Raw genomic sequence first — 13,175 nt, forward strand, 5'->3', positions numbered from 1 at the left:
GTAATATGCATTGTACGTATTCAAAGTAGAGTGACATAAAATCCCTATACCTATCCCTTGTTTTCAGCAGTAAGGCAAATCATATAATCTCAACTCTGGTTGTTTTGGAGGAAGTTCAAGTTAATACAGCTTTCTAGATTTAGATTTGCCAGCAGACACTTATTTCAGATAGTTTAGGAGGTAGTTTGTTGGTATTGTTTCTTTAGAGATTGAATCTATTGTTAGTGTCAACTTTATTATGTAAATTGGCTAGTTATAAAATTTTTGGATATTTAATGATGCTATCAGTTGATTGTGTAGGTTGAGGTGAAACTAATCAGCAGCTCATTTAAGGAAGGTTTATATAAAATACTTAAGTGAATATTAGTTGAATTATTGGATTAATTTAGACTTGCTAGCTGTTATTTAAATAAATTTGATTAGTATAGGACATTCATATTTGTTACTTTGTCCTTGATCTTTGATTTTGTAGTTGTTTGTTGGGGTTTTTTCCTGGCATTTATTTGAATCTGGTTTCCTGTTTTATTCAGTGCTTTGCTATTTTCATATTAATTTTCATTTCTCGAATAGCTTCATTTTAAGTCTCTTGAAAATTTGCATATTTAGGAGTAGTTTAGATTCAGGTGAGTGTGTGTGTATGTTTTATGAGATTTGATACATTTTAGGAAATGCATTCAAACTTGAAACTTCACTTAAATTGTGAAGGTTTCTAATTAAATTCTTCTAACTCCAAGTGTCATTCATTATTTATATAATTTTGTAAGCATTCTGTGACTTAGTTTTTTGGTAGGTTATTTGGTACATAATAAATAACATAGAATCATCAATTATAAATTTAGAACTGGAACGATCCTTTATGATCAATTAATGAAACCTGCTTATATAACAGGAGAAAACTGAGGCACAGAGAAGGAAAAGTGACTTTTTCTGGATTACTGATTCTAAGGTAATGCTTATCTAATAAATGATTATTTTATGAGCTAATAAATAGCTGTATGGCTATCTGGAGTCAAAAAACCAGGGAATTGAAGAAATTTGTGTCTTAATATTTAGTTTATCTTAAATAATTTAAATATATCAAAGTCAGTATACATAACAAATTCTTTGTGGTGAACTTGTATCTTTGAACTTTATTGAAACATTATTGTTTCACAAGTATTTAATGACACCTCTATGTCATGACACCTCTGTGTCATTAAATTACATTCCCTGTGAGGCCATTTGGTAATCATAACTTGTAATATAGTCCTGCATAATTTTTTAAACAATATATATATTTCTGAAAAGTTGAATGAAAGTTTAATTTTCATAATTTGAGTCATATGTTTCTCATTAAATTCTTTTAAGTTCAGAATTGTTTTATATATATTAGTTGGCAATGCCTCAGTGTTTTAAAATTTTCTGCCATTTTGCCTTTGAAGCAATTAATAATCTATAAATATTTATTAAAGTACCTTTCTATTGAAAGCATTTGATCATTTCATAAGAATCACACAATTTTATAGTTGGAAAAGAGATTATGAGTAACCTAGTCCAACACTTGGTCGTATGAGGAAACTAAGGTCTTTTGAATGTAGCATTGAGGAAAATTAAGTATTAAGTTAACCACAATACAAATTTCAATATGTTTGTCATTCTGTATTATGAATATAGAACAATAAAATACTAGAAACTTAGTTATTTTCTTACTTTCCTCTACATCCTCCCCTTTTTAATAATCCCTTGAACTACTAAGTTTCTTCATGTATAATACTGTTTTGTTTATTCAGACAAAGGCAAAGAAGATATTTGAAAAGTAACTGTTTTATCATTTAACTTGAAATATTGAAGGACAAAAGACAGGGTTCTAGTTAGGTAATAACTTGTAGCAAAAATAGACCTGATATTGCCTAGCTCAAATATGTGTAGTTATTTGCTTCCTTTCTGTGTTTGTGGTGATTCAAAAATAGAACTGTGCCTTTGGTGATTTGATTTCTATTTATCTGATATATTTTCGAGCTCTTTCATGGATTTGCATTTGCTTTTTTCACTTCCCCCATCTTGTTTTTCATTTTTGTGGATAGAAATGAAATATTAGAATTCAAAAAAAAATTAAGAATTGACATATCTGAGTGGATTTCTCAAGTATTCTCTATTGAATACTTTATTTTTGTCATTTTTGTTATTTTATTTGTGATACTTTAATAAATATTGTGCATATGACCGAGGGTTTATGATCTTATATTTGGGAAGACTAGTTATTAAAAGACACATAGATAATTCTCAAGCATATACAATTTAAATCAGATGCCTTATCTAGGACAATTAATAATTCTTTTTAAAAGTTTTAGTAATTATTTTAATATGTGATTGTTTTGTTGAAAATGACCATTTTCAGGCTAATTAGCACAGCCAACCTTTTTTTTTTTTCCACTTCTTTGATAACAAGCTTAAGAACTATTTAATGTCTCATATAATTGTGAAATTTGATGTCAAATTCTTTAAAAAAAATTTTTTTTGCAGCTTCCTTACTGATTTGATGTTTTCTTTTACAAGTTACTTATTTGAAGATAGAAGTGGATAGTGTGTTTATTAAAATCAGTGTTGAAAAAAAAGCCATAGTGCATATTCATCATTTGTTTCGTAATAAAGCAAAAGGTATAATTTTCATGTTATGTTTCACTTTAACTCAGGTAAAATTGAAACGTGGACCTAAGTTGAAGTCACCATATTTTTGACCAACTGTTTTGATTAGGGAAGATGGAAAGATCACTGGGTGGGATTAATAAACAAGTGAGCAAAGTATGGAGTAGGGATGAGGGACTGTGAAAAATAATTAATTCTATAGTGACAGGAAAACTATTTAGTGCCATGAGACTTTTTTCCTAGATCAACTCTAAGGAATAGATAATATTTTGAACATCTCATCTTTCTGATTTTAACTCTCACCTCAGATATCTGCTAGTGTGTGTCACCTTGGGCAAGTCATTTAACTCTGCTTTAGTTTCTTCCTCTATAAAATGAGGTAGAGAATAAAATGGCAAACCACTTTAGTATCTTAGCCAAGAAAACCTTAAATGGGCTCATGATGGGTCAGACATGACTGGTGACTGAACAACAACAAAAATTTAGATTTGACTTTTCATGAAATAAGCAAATGCCATTCATCTTTTGTCTGCAGGTGGGGGAAATCCATGCACAACATTTCCTGAAGCACATTTATAATAAATAGCTTATTAGAAACAAAGTATCTGATCACTTTTAAGCTAAATGGAAGGGATTGTGAAAGTATGGTCATTGATACGTTGATATTGGTGATGCTTTTGCATATTTTTGATAACCTTTGTACCTAATGTCTACTTTAAAAAGTGGGCATTAATGTCACTTGCCAGCGTCTTATACACTGAATACTCATGCATATTCAATTTCATAGATCTGTGGATTTTTGCATGTTTCCCCCCCAAAAGCCTTTTCTGAAGGAGCAGATTTTATTTGTACTATGAGAATGAATACATAAAGTATTCATAGCTCACATTTATTATGTACCTTTAAATTTTCATAGCACTTTCCTTACAACAACTCTGAAATAGGTGATGTAAGTATTATCCCAAATGTACAGATAAACCATGACTTTTTTTTTTTTATTATAGCTTTTTATTTACAAAACATATGCATGGGTTATTTTTCAACACTGACCCTTGCAAAACTTTCTGTTCCAAATTTTCCCCTCCTTCCTCCCACCTCTCCCCTAGATGACAGGTATTCCAATACATGTTAAAATATATACAGATAAACTATGACTTAAAGAATTATGTTACAGTTGGTCAGGGTCACAAAGCTACTAAGTAGAGGCCACATCACAATGGATACAATGTAGGATTTGGCATCAGGAAAATTTGAGGTATAATCTTTCCTGGAACACTAATTTGGTGATCTTGGGCAAATTGTTAATCTTTATATCTTCATCCCATGTGTAAAAAAATAATCCTAATAGCACTTACCATGCAAGGTTGTTAAAAGGAACAACTGCATTAACACATATTTTGCTAACATTAAAGCACTGTACAAATACTAGTTGTTAGCTATTACTTCCATGTCTCATCTGTTAAGCAAATTGTGAAACATATAGGCTGATTAAATCTGATTCAAAAATAGCATGGGTATGTTGCTGTCCTTAGTGTAATATAGCAGTCAGTTTCTTTAATCAAATAAGATAATATGCAAATCACTTTTCAAACTAAGTGCTATGTTAACTGCTATTATTAATAATAGTAGTTTATGATTTAGGATATTATTTGGGGATTGGATTGTTTCAAGATAATCATTTGTGAAATTTTACTTTTTGGGGTATGAGATCAAATCATGTAGTTATTAAGGTCAGAGACTTCTAAGACTAGTGGAAATAGTTTGATTTCATTTCATCATTATCAAATGAAAAATAAAAATTTCTGACACATCTGAAATGAAATAGATAGCAATTTTAAAGTCTGTCAGTTTAATGATATTCCTCCTTAGTTTTATATAATTTATATATATCTTGGAGATAATTCAGATGGGGAGAGAAATTAAAACTACTGAGACTGATGAGGTATTTCTAAAGCAATATTAACACCTTTGCAAATTAATTTACCCATGATGTATCATGTAAAAAATTTTGGAGTTCTAAAGTGCTGCTGTGTGATTTAATGACCTTTTTGAGTATAGGGGAAAAACCTATGGAATAGCATGCTCCAGATGAGAAAACTCTAGCTACCAATAGAGATAGACAACTGTTCTGAAATTTTTAGACTTACAGACAGGGAAACAGTTAACTTAGATATATTGCCCAGGATCACAGGTTGTATATGTCACAAGTCTAACCTGAACCCAGGCCTTCTGTTTCAAAGGCTCATTTCCTATCTACTCTTCTATGTGAAATCTTAATTCTAATGAGTCATATATTTAAAGTGACCAGAATTCAGATATTTTGCCATTCATAATCTATGATTTTTCTACCCAGGGTAGCAAGGGATAAACCTGATAGTCTACATGTAATTGTTGAATTGAAACGGAGACACAGAAAAGAATGATTTTCCCCTTTTTGAATATATATGTCTAGGAAAAAAAGAAGTAACTATTCTTAATATAGTTCCTGTAAAATAGAAAGAGAAGAATTATGAGTTATTAGCCAAAAATAAAAACAGAAGGAAGACAGAAAAATATAAGGGAATCCAGTGAAAAATACTTGAGCAAAAAATCAAGAGGTTCAGGAAGTAGAAACTCATATTTAGTATCTGCTATCTTTATATATACAGCTTTATTTATTTTTCATGTATGTTTGCCCATTCCTTAGGGATGGGGATTTGTCTTGTGATTTCATTTTTTATAAGAAATTCCATATTGAGGAAACTCCCTACCACTTGATTCTTACAGACTTGTTAGTATAATATATGTTCATAATCTCTATTGTATAAATCATTGGGTTCAGTGCTTTCTTAAAAAGTGGTCTTTCATGCATTTATAATTTTGAAAAATTGATATGAAAATACTGCTTTAGTAATCCTTTAAAAGTCCAGAATATATAATTTTCTAGTTTTTGTGCCAACTTGTCACAGCCTGTAAATGGACACAATCATCTATTTGTGGAAAGAACTGTGCTACTGAAGGTTTTAAAAGTTTGACTTGGATTATTATAGCCCAAATGATTGGAATATTTTAGGAAGATTAATGCACTTGTCACAATTTAAAGTTGATATTTTAATTCTTGATATTGGTGTTACATCTTCACCTTAAATTTTTAAATCTTGATTATAAAAATTTAGGAGGATTTATTATAAATTAAGAAACTAACCCCCAAATGATGCTTTGTTAAATTTAAATTAGTCAGTAAACATTTCATTTAGTATCTACTATGTGCAGGCACTATACTTAGCTATGGGGATACAAAGAAAGGCAAAAGATACCTCTTTTGATCAAGTTGCTAACAACCTGATGGTTTCAATTTAAATTTGTTCAAAAGGACAATTCCTGAAAAATATTTGCTACTGTTTTCAATTTAGAAAAAGATATTTGAAATCTGTGTGGTGCATCATATTAATAAGAGAGATTTTTAGCTACTTGTACAGAGAAACATTAAAAATTGAACAGCTGAAGTGACATTAAGCACCAGCTGGAGATTTGAAATCAAAATATTCTGCATGTCATCTCAAATTGAAGTGCTATTAAGGATTAGGTAATGCCAGTTGAAAAGCTCAAGGTTAACCTGGACGTAGAGAAAGGAATACAAATAAAAAGATTCTTGGCAAACTTTTGTTTAAATTCCATTGTTCTTGAAATGCTTTTAAAAGAATAAAGAATAGATACATGAAGTGTGGTATAATGGTTAGAGAGCTTACCTTAAAACTAGAAAATACCTGAGTTCAATTTCTAGCCATCTGGAATTCTTTAACTCTCTGCAACTTTCCTAGATTCAGAAGTGGAAAAACAAAACACAACACAGCATGTTTAGAATAGGTGTGTGTGTGTGTGTGTGTGTGTGTGTGTATGTGTGTCCGTGTCCCTAGTACACATGACTGAGGGTAAATCACTTCTCAGCGCACTAAGTAACCATCCCAGATTTTGAATAGTAGAACAGTTGCTTAGCTCCGTAGGGGCAGGGAGTTTCTTCATTAGAGTCTTCCTGTGCTGATGGAATATATGGGTTGTATGACCACAAATTGAAATATATGGGTTGGATAGACCACAAGTCAAAGGGAAAAAACTCCGGAAATATACCTGTGTACACTATTTTTTTTTAACTTATGATATTGCATTGTAATGACAGAATATTTGGATAGGAATTTGAATTTAGAAAGCATTTCCCTATAAAAATTGAAATTAATTGTCCTTAATAAAACTTCTTTTCGTATTTAATAATACCTTCTTAGCTGTTAAGTATCAGCTAGTTGAATTAAATTGAACCACATTAGTAGTATGATCTCTTATTTTGAAATTAGAACTTTTCTGCCTTTAAAAAAAGGTGTGTCATGTCATTTTTAAAACACCATCACATTCTTAGATAGAAGGGTGGATTTGACATCTTATTTAAAAACTAGAGCAGCTCTGCATATGAAAACACAAACTGTGATAATGAGATAGATATACCATATGTGGTAGTTTAGGTTGGCATATATCGCAAATGGCATGTTTAATGTACTGTATTATCAGGATTAGTAATTTTACAGTTGAAGACTGCTATTTTTATTATATTGTCTCCTGCTGTTGGGCCTATAGTTAATGCTGACAAAACCTTTTCTTTGTAAATCCTTGTTTTTAGCTATTATGAAAATCTGTTCTGGGCTGAAATTAACTACATGGGGTCTCAATCTTGGTAATAACTGACTTATTTTATGAAGTTGGCACAAAATTAATGAAAATTTTAAAAAGTTACAGAAGTGGGTAATTTTATAGTACTCTTACAGAGAATTAAGATAGTAACTCTGTACTAAATTAGTTTGCATTGAATTAATACGAAGAATTAATGGTAGCATTATTATGGCAGATGATAGATTAATAAAGAAAACATGTGTAATGAAGTTCGGAGCAATTATTAATAATAGTGTCTGCTGTTTGTGATGTGAGATTCAAATGAAATAACGTAAAATACTTTGCTTCCCTTAGTACTAGCTCTTACTGTTACACTTTTATGGTAGAGATATTAGTTAATTTTATTGTTGGAAAACTTAAAAGTTGTTAAAATTTACTTTGTGGCAATAAGCTTTCTTTAGGTCTATTTTAAGATAGTGTACTTCAAAATAAGATTCTAGTTTTCTCCATATGTAATGCCACTCATTTAAATAAATACTTTCTTATCAAAGACATCATAATAATCCTCCTCTCAACCTCTCCTTACTCCTCATTATCCACAGGATAAATCACAATATGGATAAATGAAACCAAACCCACTTTATTTGGCAATTTTAATGTTAGGGAAGGGAGAAGTGGTAAACTTCACATTTTAAATAACTAAAAATAATATATAGTTCTACCAACATTATTAATTATTAATACCTTGCCGTTTGGATCATAAGATTGTAGATTTAGAGAATGAACTTTAAGAGTTGTCTAGTCTAAACCTTTCTATTACAGATAAGAAAACTGGGTTTAGAGAAATTAAGTAATCCCAATGTTATATAAGTAGAAAATTTCAGATGAGATTTCAGCTGTTCAATTTCACAATTGCACTTTTTTGATTATAACTTTTTATAGTACCATTTTCTTCTTCTGAGTACTTCTGAATGGATATACAAATTAGAAGTCAAACTTTCTGACTTTTAATTCAGTGCCCCTTTAGCTCTACCACACTGGCACTTAAAACATATGATGATTTCATAATAAAATAATTGAATGAAGTATGATCATATAATTATATAAGAAATTGTTTCCTCCCTTAAAGGGATATAGTTAGGAATATAAATTTACAACAGTCCTAGAAAATGGATTTTTAAATTTTATTTTCTAATTTTTCTACAACATGGCATCATGGAAAGAATTAAAGCTGTGAACTTTTTGCCGAAGGTTTTAACAAATAGAAACTATCTCAATTAATTGGACTCAGATTGGTAAATTAATTTTTACAAAAGTTAGTAGATTTGATGGCAGAAGTATAAGAATTCAGATTCATTTTTGAACTGAAATTAATATATCCCATCTTCTACTAATAGGTTGGGTAGATTATAAGTTCTTTAAGGAATGGATACCTAATAATCCACCTAACTCACTACTTAGAACATCATAGGTACTTAATAAATTGTAATTGAATTGAACTTTTCCTCTATGAATTCATCTCATATTAAAAAAAATTGATGGCACTGCTATAAAGTTTAAAATTGTATACAAATTTAGGATTCTGCTTCCATAAAACAACAGTAAAAAGTAAAGGTTTTATAAGTTTAATGTTAAAGTATCTCCTTTGTGCTTTCCTGCTTTTGCTATCGATAGACTTTCTTTAGCATTTTGAAAAATTAGTGTGATGAATTAATTTAGCTTATTTTTATTGTCATCAGAAGCAGACTGTATTTCTGATTACCATAAGCATAGTTCCCATTTTCTCACTCTTAATCTGCAATCTACAATTCATTATCTCTTCTGCAATTTATACTCTACAGAGTGTTAATCTGGGAATCCTCACAAATCATACAACTTACTCCAAAGTAATAGATAATATATCAGAGGCAAAATTTGAACTCAAGCCTATCTAATTCTTTTATATCAAGTTGTCTCTAAATTAATTTATACAAATGTAAAACTTGGGAAATAATGATTTACCTTTTGCCTTATCAAATTGAGCTTGTCATTTCTTATAAACTAAGTTATATTCTACTGGAGAGTTAATATTATCATTATTCCTTTATAACATGGAATTTGGTATGAAATCTCAGCTTTTGCTTCTATCCATGAAAATTTTATTGTTGAAATTAGAGAGGATATGTTACTATGCTCCTTTACTTGTAACATGGCCTTATGATATAGATCCATGGATAGAAATCATGGGTAGTATTAATCACAGCCTAAAATGTACTTTATTATTAGTGGAAATATGCCACAGCCTATGAATACACATTATGTTTTTTGGGCCACTGAAATTTTTTCTGTTTGACTCTTCATAGTGTTTTGGTGTCCCAGGGATTGTAGAATATTGAGATCAAAAAGATAGGCTTTTTTGTTGTTTTTAAGGAAGAACTACCTGAGATAGCCAGAAGTGTGATGTAATTTCACATTGCACTCTTTTTTTTTCCCCTATATAATTTAAAATTTTATCATATTTTATACCGAATTTATGCGTTTAGGTTGGCACATTTTTCTTGCGAGGCTCCCACTTAATCCTGTGTGTGTGTGTGTGTGTGTGTATACATGTAAATATCATTGAATTGGAAACTTTCTATTCTACTTATGAAGTCATAAACAGTTTAAGATTATGTACTATCTAATTGAGATGAGCATGACACTTTCTGGTTTATTTAATTGAATATTCAGAATTCTTAGTTCTTGCATCTGTAGGTATGATCCATGCATACATTGTTTTATCCATATGTTGTTTTACATTTCATCTTAGTGTGTTTATTTTTTGTGTCATTTAAGGCTGTTTTAAAATTTGTAGCCCTATATCTTACATGACATATCATTTCTGTTTTATATTATGCTATCTTTGATACAGTCATCAAAACAAAAGTTGTTTATTTTATTATTCTATCTAGCTACTATTTCTTTAATTAGTCTTTGTGTCAGTGTTCTTTGGCAATGAGAGACAAATCCATAGATAAATAGCATAATGTGAGCAATGTGGACTAATGTTGTCTTTTTTACTTTTTTATCTTTATTCAACAAAAAAACTAAAAATCACCTTTCTTTTAAAAAAAAAACCCCAAAATTCTATTCTACCCCATAGTAATATTGTCAGAAAAATCTTCAAAAGTCAATAAAATAAATGTTAAAGATAAACATTTGTCTATCCATCTAGTGCACTGACCAAGTGTGAGAGAGAGAGAGATACATACACAAAGGACTCCTCAAAATAATATTCTTAAATGCATGAAAATACATAGGAAAACAGTTTGTAATGAAATATAGTTATCAGAATATAAAGAAAACAGAATGTGATTGTGTGCATGTGCATATGTGTGTGTTTTAAGATATTCTTGACCAAGGAACAGTTAATTTGTTTATATTTCAATATAATTGTTTTCCTTTATTTTGTTTTATGCATTTAAAAATATTATTCTGAGGAGTCCCTTGGCTTTTCAAGGTTGTCAGAATGGTTCCATGACACAAAATAAGTTAAGAATATCTGATAAAGAACTACTTGTGGTTTCTGCATCTTGAACAGGGTTTTCTTGTGCTATTAAATGGAATATTTAAGAGATCACTAGGCAATATCATGACATTCAAACACTTAGGTCTTTGAATTTCCTGATTAAACCATTCATACTTTTGTTGAGATCCCTGAATTGAAAAAGAAAGTCAGCTGTCATTTATTTGTTTACTAAATTAAGGAAAACTTATCCCAGACCTTGTTTTTGAGTTTTTATTAACCTATTTAGACAAAATAAGTAGTAATATCTGGAGTTCATGCATTTGACCACCTTTCTTTTTTATAAGGAAGAAATAGGATATGTATGTATAATATTCAGTTTTAAGCTTATATATGTAATATGTATGTGGTATATATAAGCTGATATATGTATATTTTATACACATCTGTGTACTCATTTATATGAAATATATGTGAGGAAAAAATTCCTTTTATAATTGATATTTCTTTGGTGGAAAAAATGGTTCTTTGCATTTATGTAGTAATTTATTATATTATTAACCTGACAAGAAATTACTGTGGTTCATTCTTCATTGCATGATTGACATATACTCCCAGTCAAAGATATCATAGCACTAAACTCTCAAAATACAAACTATTTGGTTTTTTTTTGTTTGTTTGTTTGTTTTACTTTGTTATACATGTTAATACAAACTAGTTGTGAAGAAGAACAAATTAATATATTTTTGTAGATAAATAATGAAATGTTTGTATAATATTTTTCAAATATATTTTATGATAGGAATGTTGAAAAATAAATTGATAAGAGATTGCTTTTGTTATTTTTGGAATAATATAGGGAAATATCTTGTTTAGATATGTCTTAAATTCTAAAAAATAGAATACTTTTTAAAAAGTTTTTTGAGTTTACAGAATATCACTTAAATTATAAAATAGAGTGGTTCTGTAATTTATGCTACAAATTTAACAATATAAATGATTGTTAGGAGAAGCAGCATGATGTAGTACAAAGAGAATTAAATGTGAAGTCAGAAAACATGGAGTCAGATACCACCTTTGTTGCCTTAGTGACATAGGGCCAGTCACAAACTCCTTGGACTTCAGTACCCTTCCTTCTTTGTAAAATGAAGCAATTGGATTAGTTGGTTTCTAAGGTCCCTTCTAGCTCTTTAGCTCTGTGATTTATACTTTTGTCAGGTGCTTTCCTAATCTAAATCTTTGATCCTGTGATCCCAGTTTATTAATCTTTATTATTTTAGGACTGAGAGTAGGAGATGGAGATCTGATATTTTTATGTCTACATACATAAAATGTTTTTATTATCCAAATTGAAATTACTTCCGTAAAGTGATTCAGGCAAATGTTAGGGTCAGGAATTTAAGCCGAGCTTTCAAGGTATGTATGTATTCCTTATAAAGTATAGAAAATAGAGATTTATTCTCCAGGCAATCGTACTTGATTGCCTTTGAGCCTGGTTCCAGCCTCTTTTTAGTTCCCTTTCCATTTTTGTTAATCCAATTTGAATCTTCCTGTACTATATTATTGTATTAAAAGATTTAAAATATTTTAGAAATTAAATATTTATGATTGATATAACAGCATGGCAAAGAAAACTAGAGTTTTGGTGTTATGTTGTTTACTGCCTTTGAGACCAAAAGTCTTGGTTAGAGTGTAATTAGGCAAAAAAACAAAAACAAAAACAAAAAACAGTTTTCTTATTTTCTGGTAATTTCTGAGTTTCTCTTGTATAAAATGGAAAATTTTATACCATATTTGTCATAGTGTTAGGTTGAACTCAAATTGGCATCAAAAACAGTGAATACTCTGGCAGGAAAAAAAAAAATTCTCTCAGATCATTTGTTTGTTAACATCTATTTCTTTTACTCTCTAGGCAACTTCTATGAGCTAAAAGAGTATAAAGATCAAAATTTTTTAATTCTTGAAATCATATATTTGGCCATATTGATTGATTTTTTTTTAAAAGAAAGATAGTAGAAGAATTCTGGAATAATACACATATATATTTTATAACTTTTTTTTTATGCAGACTATCCATCTTAGGTTAATTATTGAAGAACATATACAAATACAGAAAATGCCAGCAATTTGGCTTAGTTTTATAGCTGTCTGTGGCTCAGTTTCATCTTATGTAAAATATGGCTAATAATGTACCTGGAATATGATGTTTCACATGAATTTCAAATGAGATTATTGTATGTAAAGTTCTTTTTAGATTTTAAAGAACAAAATAAATATTATTTGCGTATTATTCATTAAATTCCTCTTTCTTTTTTTAAACTATTTCTATTTCCCCATTTCTGTTGATATTCCCACCCTTCTTTGAGTCACACAGATTTGTAAACTAAGAATCATTCTTGATTCTTCCCTATCCTTCAATATTAAGTTT

At 29.6% G+C, this 13,175-nt stretch overlaps 1 protein-coding gene across 6 annotated transcripts in view; it reads left to right on the forward strand.

The window, feature by feature from the left end:
• The window catches only part of NOVA1 (NOVA alternative splicing regulator 1), a 159,279-nt gene that overhangs the window by 12,322 nt on the left and 133,782 nt on the right, over positions 1–13,175 (forward strand). The gene's annotated exons all lie outside the window — the stretch shown is intronic.

This window comes from Sarcophilus harrisii, chromosome 2 (assembly GCF_902635505.1).
Source record: "Sarcophilus harrisii chromosome 2, mSarHar1.11, whole genome shotgun sequence".
Taxonomy (NCBI): Eukaryota; Metazoa; Chordata; class Mammalia; order Dasyuromorphia; family Dasyuridae; genus Sarcophilus; species Sarcophilus harrisii.